Here is a 14,234-nt window from a genome sequence, read left to right as displayed (position 1 = left end):
GTTTACAACAATGGCTTTTGCTATTTTGTAAGTATATGCAAGCATTTTAAAGCCCTTTGTGTTTGTACAAACAACATTACAAGACTAGAATAATTTGTTTTTAAAAGACATAATCATCTATAATCCCACTACCTGAGTATGGGAATATTTTTATTCTTAAGTATCTCTTTCCAATCTTGGTCTCTACACTTAAGTCTATTTTTATTTTTATTTTTATTTTTATTTATGTATTTTTTAAAAATGTGTAACGTTTATCATTTATTTTTGAGAGAGAGAGAGAGAGAAACAGACACAGCATGAGCAGGGGAGGGGCAGAGAGAGAGGATGAAACAGAATCCAAAGCAGGCTCCAGGTTCTGAGCTGTTAGCGCAGAGCCTGACGCGGGACTCGAACCCACGAACCGTGAGATCACGACCTGAGCTGAAGTCAGACGCTTAACCAACTGAGAACCCAGATGCCCCCTAAGTCTATTTTTAAAGTTGCAATATTTATGTATATATGCAAACTTACTTACCTTCTGTCACAGGACTTTCCCACTATGCAGCCTCCACTGATAACATTTTTATTGTCAACTTAAGAATCTACTAAGTGACCGGATAGTCATTTGTGACAGTAAAGCTGTCTGTTGCTCCAATGTTGGTTAAGTAACTTTGGGGGGTGTGGTCTCAGCTTCCATTTCCACCTACTGTCTTTCTTACCTGTGCTTATTACAGAGATTCTACTTTTTTGATCCCTTGATTCCATGGTGAGCATGTGACTTCGTGAAAAGTGAGTGGAAGTCTTATGGTGTCGTTTCTTTCTCTTTCTATTCTTTCCATTTGTTTTCTCTCTGAGACACAACGATGAAGCTAGAGCAGCCACTCTGCAACCATGAGGCTACAGGCATTGAGGACTACCCTAAGGATGGCCAAACCAAGTGACAGAAGAGCTTGGATTGTTGAGCCATTGCACCGGCCCTGGACCACCTAATTCTAGAACTGATATCACGGAGACAAATAATCTTTTATATTTTAAAATACTGTGGTTGTACTTTCTGTTATTTGCAGCTGTACTTATTCGTTAATGATACAATTGACAAGCCATATGATTCTTTTTGATATAACTGCCCCTGTACCACCGAAGACTCCCCAGCTGTGACCATGCCAATGCCACAAACCATGACCCGGATGATGACACAGTAGCAGCTGCCATGAAGTTTCCATGTTGGTTTTCCCCGTGCAATTCAGGAAGCAGATACTGGTGTTGGAAATGCTTGAATGAATTCTTCACCTCCGACGGCTCTCAATCATTTAAGGCAATCCTTTCTTCTACTACCCAAGGCTTATTAGGATCAAAGTAGAAATCTCCAGATAAGGACAGTGGTAAGCGGCTGTTGGGAGCATGTGATGATGTTATTTTTATTATTATTATTATTTATTTAGGAAATAAATAAAGCTGAGAGCCTATTATAGACCAGACATTGGGTTAAGGCACTGGGGTGCCCAGATGGCTGATTGAGGAAATTTCTTAACTGCAACATGGGTTGAAGTACCACCGGACAGTGCAAGAGATGGTATAATGCCATCATAACAAAGGCACTTGAGAGAAGGATCCAAAAATGGAAGGTACCAAATACGTAACTGCAAGGAAAACAGAGAAAGGTGGTTGCAGGTCCAAAGTCAAAGGCAGACAGACTAACAGAAAGAGCAAAGGATGAAAAATTCTTCCCTGTGTTGCAAGGTCTTCCAGATGGACCAAGAATTAAACTTACATGGACAAATTAACAAGGGGGAAAAAAATCAAAGTTTTATTACATGCACATGTAGGCCCAATAATGAAATGGAGACCTAAAGAAATAGCCAAGGCAGATGGTTTTTGTATTTAAGACTATTAATATGTGAAGGATTGCCAAGACAAACAAAACAACTTTGAGAGCTTCAGTTAGTATGAAATTCCAACCGGTACTTGGCCTGGGGCAATAAGCTAGTGAAAAGTCACAAGGTTTGTTTATATAGCCCTTTTGGCTCTAAATTTGCTATCCCTGATGATAAGAATGTCTCTCTACCTCCTGTACAGGGAAGATGACTTTCACATGGCGATTTATTTCCTGCTTGGGGGACAGAGGAAGGTCTGAGCATTCTTCTTGTACCGGTTGTCTCTTAAGTAACTCTTATTTAAAATAATTAACAGGCCAAATGTTTTGGGGCTGCCTGATCTTGGCCCCTACAGACGGTAAGAAGTATAATCCATCAGACACTTCTTGGTTTCAGCTTTTAAATAATCAAAACATATATGCATGCACCACATATAAGAAGAAATGCATATAATAATTGTATAGCTCCATGAATTTTCATAAGCATTTGTGTAACCAGAACCCAGATCAAGAAAGAATATGATCAGCACTCTTGAATTCCCCCTCCTGCTTCTTTCGGTTACAATTCCCTCAGGGATAGCAACTATTTTTTTGTTTTTTAAGTAAGCTCTACACCCAACGTGGGGCTTGAACTCATGACCCCGAGATCAAGAGTTACATGCTCTACCGACTGAGTCAGACTGGCACCCCTTTTATTTTTTAACATCGCAAATTGATTTTGTCCATTTTGTGACTTTTTTTTTAATGTTTATTTATTTTTGAGAGAGAGAGAGAAAGAGCACAAGTGGGGAAGGAGCAGAGAGAGAGGGAGACACAGCATCTGAAGCAGGCTCCAGGCTCTGAGCTGTCAGCACAGAGCCCGAAGCGGGGCTCGAACTCACAAACTGAAATCATGACCTGAGCCGAAGCCGGACGCTTAACCGACTGAGCCACCCAGGCACCCCCCATTTTGTGACTTTTTATTAATGGAATAATAAGTAACCACCTTCCAGTAGGTGCTCCTCTGTATCTAGCTCATTTCGCTAAACTTTATATTAGTGAGATTCACTCATACTATTGCATAAAATTATCATTTATTCTCATTGCTGTGTAGTTTTCAATTGCATTACTGGCCCCAAATTTCTTTATTCATCCTACATTTGATGGTTATTTGAGAAATTTCCAGTTGGGGCTATTGCAAAATATGAAACAAAGCAATGTACGTATGATTGGTATATTCCTGTAGGCATTTCTGCTGAGTATATATACCTGGGAGTGAATTCACTGGGTCACAACATAGGTGCATATTTAGTTTTAGAGAGACTGCCAAACATTTTCCCCAGCATTATTCTACAAATTTATATTCTACAGCAGTGTATGAAGCAGTGCCAGCTGCTTCTCATTCTTGCCAACACAAGGTAGTTTGCATTATTTTCAATTTAGCTGCAGAGATCCCCCATGGTGGGTACGTAGTAGTTTCTCCTTGTCTGTGCCTGTCTTAGTGAAATACAATTTAAAGGTAGCGAAATTGCACACCTTTGAATGTAAAGCTCAATGAATTTTTGCAAATGTAAACAGCCATGTAACCATCACTCATACGATGATATCGAATATTTCCATCACCACTTTCACTATCCTCCCCCAAGGCATTCTTATCATTTCTAACACCAGAGATTAGATTTGTCTGTTCTTGAATATTTATCAAGTGGAAACATATAGTGTACATTTTAGGTCCAGCTTCTTTGGCTCAACATATTGAGACTAATCATTTTATTGATATATCAGTACTCTGTTAATTCTTCTTGCTGGGTAGTATTTAATTGTATGGTACTTTTTAAAGGCAAAAGGCCAGGCCCACCCAAACTAAACTGGTCTGTCTCCCAGGGATCTGTGAATCTGCACCATTTCTAATACTAGCTTCTATAGCATCATAATCTTTTGGCTAATTGTGGTCTAACTTAGTCTTAGCTAATTTTTTTTTTAAGTTTTTTTTTTAACTTTTTTATTTCTTTTTTATTTTTGAGACAGAGACAGAGCATGAATGGGGGAGGGGCAGAGAGAGGGGGAGACACAGAATGCAAGCAGGCTCCAGGCTCTGAGCCATCAACCCAGAGCCCGACGCGGGGCTCGAACTCACAGACCGTGAGATCGTGACCTGAGCTGAAGTCGGACGCTTAACCGACTGAGCCACCCAGGTGCCCCAGTCTTAGCTAATTTTTAAAATTGCTTCTCTCTAGAGCAATCTCATTTTAGAAGTAGTCTGATATGACCCATTAATATTGGAACTCCTGTTCAGTTTTCTGATTCTTGCCTTTCTACTTTTACATTTTCCTTGCTACACTCTTTTCCATTTCTTTGTGTGGGATTTATACAAAACACACCATCTATGTGTGAATGTCCATTGGAAATTGCTAGCGCTCTAGAAGAGCCCCATCTCAGGGAGAAGTCATGGTTTTCCCTGTCTTGTTTCCAAGCACTTTGTGACGGGTTCTGTCATAGCCTTCACTTCTCTGTGGTACAGTCAAGAGTTGGACCTATTAGGGATGCCTGGGTGGCTCAGTAGGTTAAATGTCATGATCTCGCGGTTCGTGGGTTCGAACCCTGCCTCCGGCTCTGTGCCGACAGCTCAGATCCTGGAGCCTACTTTGGATTCTGGGTCTGTGTCTTCTCTCTGCCCCTCCCCCACTCAGCTCTGTCCCTCACTCTCTCAAAAATAAATAAACATTAAAAAAGTAATAATTAAAAAAAAAGAGTTGCACCTATTAAACAGACGACTCCCTTAGGTCAGTAAGTTGGTATATTTCAACAAACTCTTTCCAGGTATGACTTCGGGGCAGGTCTCAAAGGTAAACAGTTGGCAAAAACCATCCCTCAGAGGCTATGGCTTAAGTTGGCTCGGCACCTGGGAGGAGGAACTCAGTAAATGTCAATTATTTGCTCCTCAGACACACAATCTTAATTGGGTTGGACAGGAAGACAATGAAATTTTGTTTTTATATGATTATATCCTATCTAGATCAAAATATACTTTACAGGTTCAGAAAATGGAAATGTGAAAGCACCTTGAAACATTCTGACATTTCTCTCTCTTCATTTAAAACAAAAATCGATTGCCAGAAAACGTAAACCAGTGTGACCGTTAGCAAATTAGATGACTGAATGCTGACTCAAACAGCAAAGGAGACTCAACTGGAAAAGAGGGGACATAAAGCAGGATGCTGCTGGCATCACAGTGGCTGCCAAACAGAACTAGGCGCTGATGTTATTTGGGGAAGATCGTCTCTATTATATGTATGTGGAGATTGTGCTTTTCTGTATCATAACGTCCACCCTTTGGAGAACCGAGAGGGTTAGCTGAGATGTGTGGGCCCCCCAGCAGGCCAAATCTCAGCACGTTGCTCAAGTTAATATTCTTTATTTTTTGTCTACCATTTATTAGTGAGGAGCTACATGTCTGTTAACAAAATCGTACACCCCATCCCACAGGTTCAAAATAAAGCATTAATTATATGTACTGCTGTAATACAAGGCTGTGATTTATGTGAATTACCTTTTTTGTCTCCGTATTTTGGCACTCATAACTGATTACAGATGGTCATTTTCACTCACTAGGGGCAGACATAACTTGCACGCATAAGGCAACAAAACATCTTCCAAAATACTTTCCTATAGGTTAAACGCTTGCCACTTTTCGGCAGGACTTGTTCTCAGTCCAGTTTTCTTTTTCTGCAATGCATATAAAATGGCTTGACATTTAGCTAGTAGGATCAACGACTCCCCGTCAGGCTGGAATGATGCTCTCCAGTCATGCTTTGGTTTCTGCTTGACCAAACTGACCTCAGGCTCAACTTTTTCAAATGGCCAGCTTCAGTCCAGGGTTGGTGATTTTTGATTTGCTTTTGTTTTGTTTCCTTTTTTGGTGTTGTTACTTTATTTTATCTTTAATTTTTTTCCCTTCTTATCTTCTTTTATTCCACCCCCTCCAAGATGGTGGACATTGCATACTTCTGAGGGAGGAGACTACATTTACTCTTTCCCACATTGTATGTGGAAACCTTAGTGACCTGGAGTCATTTTCCGGATGTATTTATTTCATGCTGGTTTCGAGCCCTAGAATTTGATTTTTTAGGTGGCTGCCATCCCACTCCTGAATCCATTCCTGGGAGAGTCACCAAAAGAAGGATAAAAAAACAGGTACGAGGAACCAAGGCCAGATTTGGGGATCCCTAGAGAAACATTAATTAACAGAAAAGATTATCCAGATATTATTTAATTTTTAATATTAATAGTTTATTAAAATTCATTCAACACTATTTTTTCTTATTTTAAGTACTGCTTTTAAATCTTTTATCTACTTACAAATTTAGCAAAATCTAGCAGTTTTAAAGGGACCTCAACTAATATTCTGTTCCATTTGAAACAAAATCTTGAATATTTAAAAATTAAAAAAAAATTTTTAATGTTATTCATTTTTGAGAGAGAGAGAGAGAGAGAGAGAGAGTGCGAATGGGGGAGGGGCAGAAAGGGAGACACAGAATCTGAAGCAGGCTCCAGACTCTGAGCTGTCAGCAGACCCAGTGTGGGACGTAAACCCATGAACTGTGAGATCGTGACCTGAGCCAAAGTCCGACGCTTAAGTGACTGAGCCGCCCCTAACTCTTAAATATTTTGAATTAAATTTATAAACCTAGTACATTAAATTTCTTTTTTAAGAACTTCAAATAACTGATGTGCAAACAATTCTTCTCAAGCACCCAAATCACTTCTTCAAATGTAGAAATTAAACTTTTAAAAATAGAAATTTTAAATTTGCCTTAAACAGTCCTACTTCATATATATGTATAGTAAATTTCAACCTCAAATCACATATCGAGATCAATTACTCAGGTACGCATTTCACATTGGAATCATAAAGCTGATATGTTACTCTCAAAGGCAAAATTCTTTCAAATATTATAAACTCTGAAAATATCAAGCACATAGTTAAGACAAAAATTAATACCATAATTCTCTTAAGCATGTCTACTTTTATCCAAATTTTCTCAAGGTTAAAAGATTCTTATTCACTAATAAGGGTTATAATATCTAAATGATTTTGAGGTTACCTTCTCAACTAGTGAAAGTTACCTAAGAATTAGAAATATTGCCTAGGACCTTGATTAAAATTTATGTGCAGGCTTTTTATGATCATCGTGGCATAGACTCTAAAACTTAACCCAGGGCAGATGGCCCACCATCCTGAATGTGAATCCTATGAGTACCTTATTCTTTTGCTTTTTCAAGGAAATGTGCAACTCGTGCTCTCATACAGCGAATTCAACTGCTTGGTTCTTAAATTTTTTTTTTTTTTAACGTTTATTTATTTTTGGGACAGAGAGAGACAGAGCATGAACGGGGGAGGGGCAGAGAGAGAGGGAGACACAGAATCGGAAACAGGCTCCAGGCTCTGAGCCATCAGCCCAGAGCCTGACGCGGGGCTCGAACTCACGGACCGCGAGATCGTGACCTGGCTGAAGTCGGACGCTTAACCGACTGCGCCACCCAGGCGCCCCTATTCTGAATTGTTTTTATCACCTTCCGACCTGTTTGGGCTGCACAGTTCACAGTGATTCCATGTTATCTATAGCGTCAGAAATGTCATTATAATGACATGACCAATAGGCATTGAGCTGTACACTCTGTAAAAATACAGGGTAAAGGAGTCAAGAAAGTAAGGCGTCAGAATCTAATTAGCTAGTGTACCCAAAATGTTTTCAAGTCTGGCTCAGAAGCATTGCTATGCACTGAAAACCCATCCTCTTTTATTCATATAAACATTCAATAAGCACTTGTTAATATCTATCATTGTCTAGCCTTTGGAGCTAAGAAAGGAAGAAATAGGCAAGAGGAACTAATTGCTTAAAAATCTTTATGTATTAGACATCTTGTTTTTATCCCAAAACACTGTGAAGCAGGAAATATCAGTTTTATCTTACAGATAAGGAACATTAGGCTCATAGGGGTAAGAAAGGTTTCCATTTTCCACGTTGACACAGCTAGCAAGTGGCCCAAACCAGATACAAACCTGTTAGTGGCTGCATGTAAAATGGACACACTTGGGGTGCCTGGGTGGCTCAGTCAATCAGGCATCTGACTTCAGCTCAGGCCATGGTCTTCACGGTTCATGAGTTTGAGCCCCACATCAGGTAAGCTCGAGCCCACTTCTCGCTCCATGATAAGAGTGTAGAGCCTGCATGGGATTCTCTCTCCCTCTTTCTCTGCCCCTCGTTCACGCATGCTCTTTCTTGCCCAAAAATTAATTAATTAATTAGTTAATTAATTAGTTAAAAAACTAAAAATAAAAACGAAAGCTATTAAAATGTATAGACTTTGCTTCCAGAAAAGAATTCATCATTTAGGGGACGGAAGTCGGCAGTGGGGGAACCAAAGGAAATGAACAGAAATAATAGAGCCTGGAAAATGGAGTGCCCAGTGCTTACAGATCTTGTTACTGGAATCCAGACTGAGGCGGGCACATGTGTGTGTGCCTGTGTGCCTGTGCACATGTGTGTTGGAAATGGGGAGGTTGGATATGGGAGAACTAGACGCAGAGATAAAACCTTTTTAGAGCAGGTCTCTGTCTCTGAAACAAACCGGAGAACATTTACCACCAAAGATCAGTACAAAGTGGATATGAAAGTGGTAGGCACATAGCACTCAGAGAAACTAATTTTTTACGTTGCTACTTATTATGTTCCTTGGTGTCTTAGGGAAAGCTTTGAACTATTGCATATAATTGCTTCATAGGAGAGGGCTATTTTATTGACAAATCATAGTAGGCATAAGACTGGGCATTAACTTCCCTGCCTTCTCTGATACCTGTGTCTGGAACAGTCTAACACAGGCTACTAATGTAGGGAATTCTCCAACCATGGGGTGACAGCTACCTGGATTGCAGGAAGAATGCCTTACCTCTTGCTGCACTCCTTGGTAGAGTAAATGCTCTTAAAGGATGACAAACATCAGGAGCTCAAGCCCAGTCTCAAGTAGGCTCCTCCCACATGGTTCAAACTCATATTCTCAACCTTTTGCTTTTCTATGTGTCCTTTTTATGTCCCCATCCCCCTTATGATGTCCTCCCTTCTGACTGCTTCACTGTTAGTTATACTTTCTGATAAGAAAAAAAAAAAAAAAGGAAAAAGGCAAGTTAATTAATGCTGTATCAGTTAAGAGACTCTCTTGGAAGGATGTGTTTTGGGTTTTGATTTGCCTGACAGTTGTCACTGATTTGGTTTCAGCAGATCAACCCCCCACCCCTCTGCCCCCACGCATCTCCACCCCCCCAGCTTCTGTTACAGTTACTCCGCTCTTTCTGTCTCCTTTTCTAACATGTTAACCTTGAAACTGTCTCTTACAAAAGTCCTGCCATTTACAACCAGGCTTTCAGGTAAATCTATTTTGTTTGGAAAGGCTATATAGTCTCATGGTTAAATATGGAAGCGATAAAACCAGAGTGCCTGAGTGCAGAATCCATGTTTATCAATTCCTACTTGTGTAACCTTGTGAAAATCATTGAAACTATTTGTGCCTCAGTGTCACACTGTCAGATGGGAACAAAAATAGTACCTGCCTCATAAGTTTACTCCGAGGATTATATGGACAAATCTATCTAAAGCATGTGGAAGCATATACGGGTATAACTAGTGCTAGCTAAGTTCATGACCAGTCTTATACTAGAGTGAGAGCAAGAGTAAGGGATGACATTAGGTTGAGTGGAGAATGTAAACTTTAGCTGAACGGGTACTGCAGTGGATTTTCCATTGGCCCAGCTCTCTAGACCTTGAGGCCATGATTAAATGAAAGTCAGCTATGGATTTAGTTGCATTGCATTAGAATGAAAAATGTGCAAGAATTATTTCCATTTGGCCTGGATCCCCATATCTTTCCAACAGTGCCCTTTTTTTTTAATGCGCAGAGCTCCCTTTGAACCAAAAATTAAAAACCCAACACCTGTAATAGCAACCAAAAGCTGTGTCCAAGGAATGAAAAGGAGCTGAGTGGCCAGAAGTATCTTGATTTGGTTCTGTGGGTGCCATGTTCTGAGGCCCAGAGAGATAGTACGGAGTTACTGAAGTAAACTATGAAGAATGAATCTATTATAATGCTAGCTTTTCTGGCAGCAGATTCTTTTAGAATTTAGCTCTTACAGTGTTAACCAGTTTCTAAATTGTGAATTACCTTGAGTCAGCTTGTTATGGGTGAGTATACGGTAAAAGCCTTGTTCTCTAGGGTTGGGTCTAATATTTCTGTCCCTTTCTGAAGTTTGACCAAGTGGGAGGTTTGGGAATGAGAATCCAGAAGTGCCATCTGGCCAACCAGCTCTCTTTCACTCCTTTTTCGTGGGGCTTTCCATTATGTTCCTTGTTGCATTGCATCTGCTTAGTGGGTGAATGCTGATCCCAGCCAATACCTCCCCACTCTGTTACAAATGCCACCCTCATTATCATGTTTAGCAGACAAGGGCTACTGTTCTAGGGCCAGGAGTCCATGCCTTTTAATCCTGATTCACCCAGATGGTATGTGGGCACGGATTCAGAAATTTTGAGTTAGAAAAGACCAGGCACATCATCTCTACCAGCACTATTCAAAAGAACTTTCTGTGATGATGGAATGGTTTATAATTTGTGCTATCAATATGGTAGCCACTAGCCACATGTGGCACTTGAAATTTGACTGGTGTTAGAGAGAGAATTTAATATAGTTCACTGGTAGCTAGGGGTTACCATGTTGGACAGCTTACAACTCTACTTATAGAGGAGAAAGCTCAGGCTCAGAGGGAGGTAAAGTGACTTGCCCAAAGTCACAGAGTTGATGCAAAGCAGGGCTGGGATTAGAGATTGGGTCACACAGATCCAGTTTAGTGTTTTCCCCGTTTTTTCATCCTGAAACCACGAGCACAGTTCTGGAATCCGACTGGCGACAAAAAGATACCAGAGTCCCTCACTTTTGTGATATCCAGTTCCTAGGAGACAGTTTCCAATCATTATCACCCTCCTGGAATGCTTTCTTTCTGTGTCCATTAGGGGTGAACAGAATGCAATCTCCATTCATTCTATGGAAAGATTTTACCGAAAGCTGAACTAGGTGAAATGCTTGGTAACCTCATAATAAGACTGATGGTTTTTGCTTTCTTCAAAGATGATGTGAACTCAGTCACCCTGGGCCTCACATCTGGGTCCCTCCAGACGACTCTAGATGGTAAGATGAAAAGATGAAACCTTATTCCTAGAAAAGTCCCTCTCAGCATCCTCTGGAATTTGTCAATAGCCTCAGCAAATCGCATGATGAATGAGATCCTGAATGTTTGGCACATTTCAAAGCAAATTTTTTCTTGTCAAAGTTTTGCTGGCCTCTGGGTGGTTTCAGATGAGAATATTAGCATTCATTGAAAGGTTCATTTTAAAACACTGGAAATTGACACTCAAGCAGAATGTGGCTAAGGGCTCTAGTCTAAGAAGAGTTCTAGCTGCTGGGTGGAGATGTATTAACTAACTAACTAACTAGCTAACTAACTAACCAAATAATTTAACAGATTCCTTCCTGTGATTAGACACATATCCACCATGAGGTGGACTATTTCTCAGTTATCCTGCTCTCCAAGATGCTCAAACCATCATTCAGGGTCCTTGACCTGAAACATGGTACCTGCATTGTGCCAACCAGTTGATGAGAGCTGAAAGGCATGGGAATAATCTCAATGTATGCCTCTTCTCCCTTGCTTCTTGCTCTGTTGATGACATAGTGCAGAGGGTTCCTACAACACTTTGTTTCTCTTACATAATTTTTTTCCTTCTAGAAAGATTTTTAGAGCCAAGCCTACTTTTTTTGCTTGGCATACAAAAGTTCTTGATAATGCATTTTTAGTTTTTTTAATTTAACTTAATTTTTATTTAAATTCAAGTCAGTTGATACATAATGTAGTATTGGTTTCAGGAGTAGAATTTAGTGATTCATTGCTTACATGTAACATCCAGTGCCCATCCCAACAATTGCCCTCCTCAATGCCCATCACCCATCTAGCCCATCCCACCACGCACCTCACTCCATCAACTCGCAGTTTGTTCTCTATATTTAAGAGTCTCCTGTGGTTTGCATCCTTCTCTGTTTTTATCTTATTTTAATTTTCCTTCCCTTCCTCTATGTTCATCTGTTTTATTACATTCCACATATGAATAAAATCATATGATATCTGTCTTCCTCTCACTGACTTATTTCACTTAGCATAATACACTTTAGTTCCGTCCATGTTGTAAATGGAAGATCTCATTCTTTTTTCATCACTGAGTAGTATTCAATTGTGTATATATATGTATGTATACCACATCTTCTTTTTTAAATTTTTTTTAAATGTTTATTTATTTTTGAGACAGAGGGAGACAGAGAGTGAGTGGGGGAGGAGCAGAGAGAGAGGGAGACACAGAATCCAAAACAGGCTCCAGGCTCCGAGCTGTCAACACAGAGCCTGATATGGGGCTTGAACCCACGAACCGTGAGATCGTGACCTGAGCCGAAATCAGACGCTCAACCAACTGAACCATCCTGGCGCCCCCACATCTTCTTTATCCATTCAGCAATCGATGGACATTTGGGCTCTTTCCATAATTTGACTATTGTCAATAGTGCAATAATGCATTTTTAAAATATCAAATTACATGCTTTTCTTTCATATATTTTTCATCTGTTTCTGGGGATTAGGGTTGCATGAGGAAAAGTAAACGTGCCCTGTGAAATTTCCTTCTCAACAAACAGTTCCTTAGCTCCATAGTAAAGTCTGAGAGTATTCCCCCCAAAATCTGGAGCAAATGGGAGATCTGCAAAGGCTAACATATGGAGAGTTGTTGCTGGTGGGCATACCATTTCACTTATACAAGACGAATAAGTTCTAGAGATCTGCCATGCAACATAATGCCTATAGTTAATACTATGTTGTGCACTTAAAAATTTAAGAGAGTAGATCTGAAGTTTTCTTACTGCCTCCTCTCTGCCAAACAAAACAAAAACCAAAGGGACATAAGGAAATTTTGGAGGTGAGCCAGTGGGTACATGTATTAGTGGTAATGGTTTCATGGGTGTATGTATATGTCCAAACTGTGTACATTAAATCAAATACACATTGACATCAAATTGTATAATTAAAAATGTGCATTTTTTGGTATACCAATTTACCTTCATAAAGTTGTTTTTTTTAAATAATCTTAAAAAAAAGGAGACAAAGCAGGAACCCACAGTTACAAAGAGAGTCTCTTCTCAGTTAAAAAGGTGTATTTCTGTCCCTCTTAGGTGTGAATGGTAAAATCCTCCTCACAAAGGTGCATATTTATAAATGTGAATCTATGTTGTGTATTTGCAAAGTCAAGGCATGAGTCTTCTTCCTACTTATAATAATCTCAGATTTGGATTCAAAGGAAAAAAACTTGGTTTTCTGATGAAGTAATGAATGGGTACCATAGCCCAAGGATCATTCTGTGGGCCAGTGAGACTCGGAGTTCTACATGGACCAAGAGACTTGATGAAACACATTTATTTTTAAATGTAATGGAAATGTTATGGAAACATCAGGCATGCAGGCAATGAACCAGTAGACTGAGCAGTTTCCAGATAATTTCAGCATGGATAGCAATGGAGATAATAATGGAGTGATAAGCTTTCTCTTCTCTTTAATCCAGTCTGTGGGTGCCAGTATTATGGTCAGTGTAGTCCATACAGCAGGTTCAAAGATCCCTGAAGCAGATCACTTAATATCTATAAGCAGCTTTGGAGTCAGGCGGGCTTGTGGATTACCTCCTGTATAATCTTGGGTAAGTTGTTTTTCTTTCTTAGCCCCTGTTTTCTTATCTTTAAAATTCAGTTTGGAGAGTTCCTATAAAAAACTATATATATGTACATAATATATAATTAAATTATTAATAAAATTAATAAACAGCTTATAGTAAAGCTATATAATATTCACTGGCATTTCTTCAAAATCTGGACCACATCTTCTTGCCTCCACAGAACTTTCCAGGCTGTGGGTACATGAGAGGAAAATAACAGTGACATTCAAATTCAAATTTTCCTAGTTCTTGCCTGTTTTGCTTAGACCCTGAGAAGTATAGATTTCTCAGAGCCCTCTGGGAAAGACTCCCATGCATTCCAGAACAAGTTTGCACCCCCAGGCATTTTCTGGAATATGTCATCTACACCAGACCCAGGAGCACTCAGAATGTCATGACTGACACGACATGGCAGGACTCAAGCTTTAGTACATGGATAAAAATAATATCTCACCTCCCATCAAGGTTTCTTGAATGGATGAAAAATAATCAAATAGTCAACTCACTTTGGAATATAGTTTTAAAACTGGCACCCTCTTTTCCTCATCTGA

The sequence above is a fragment of the Leopardus geoffroyi genome, chromosome C2 (genome assembly GCF_018350155.1).
Source record: "Leopardus geoffroyi isolate Oge1 chromosome C2, O.geoffroyi_Oge1_pat1.0, whole genome shotgun sequence".
In the NCBI taxonomy this organism is placed as follows: Eukaryota; Metazoa; Chordata; class Mammalia; order Carnivora; family Felidae; genus Leopardus; species Leopardus geoffroyi.
Note: the sequence above shows the minus strand (reverse complement) of the source record.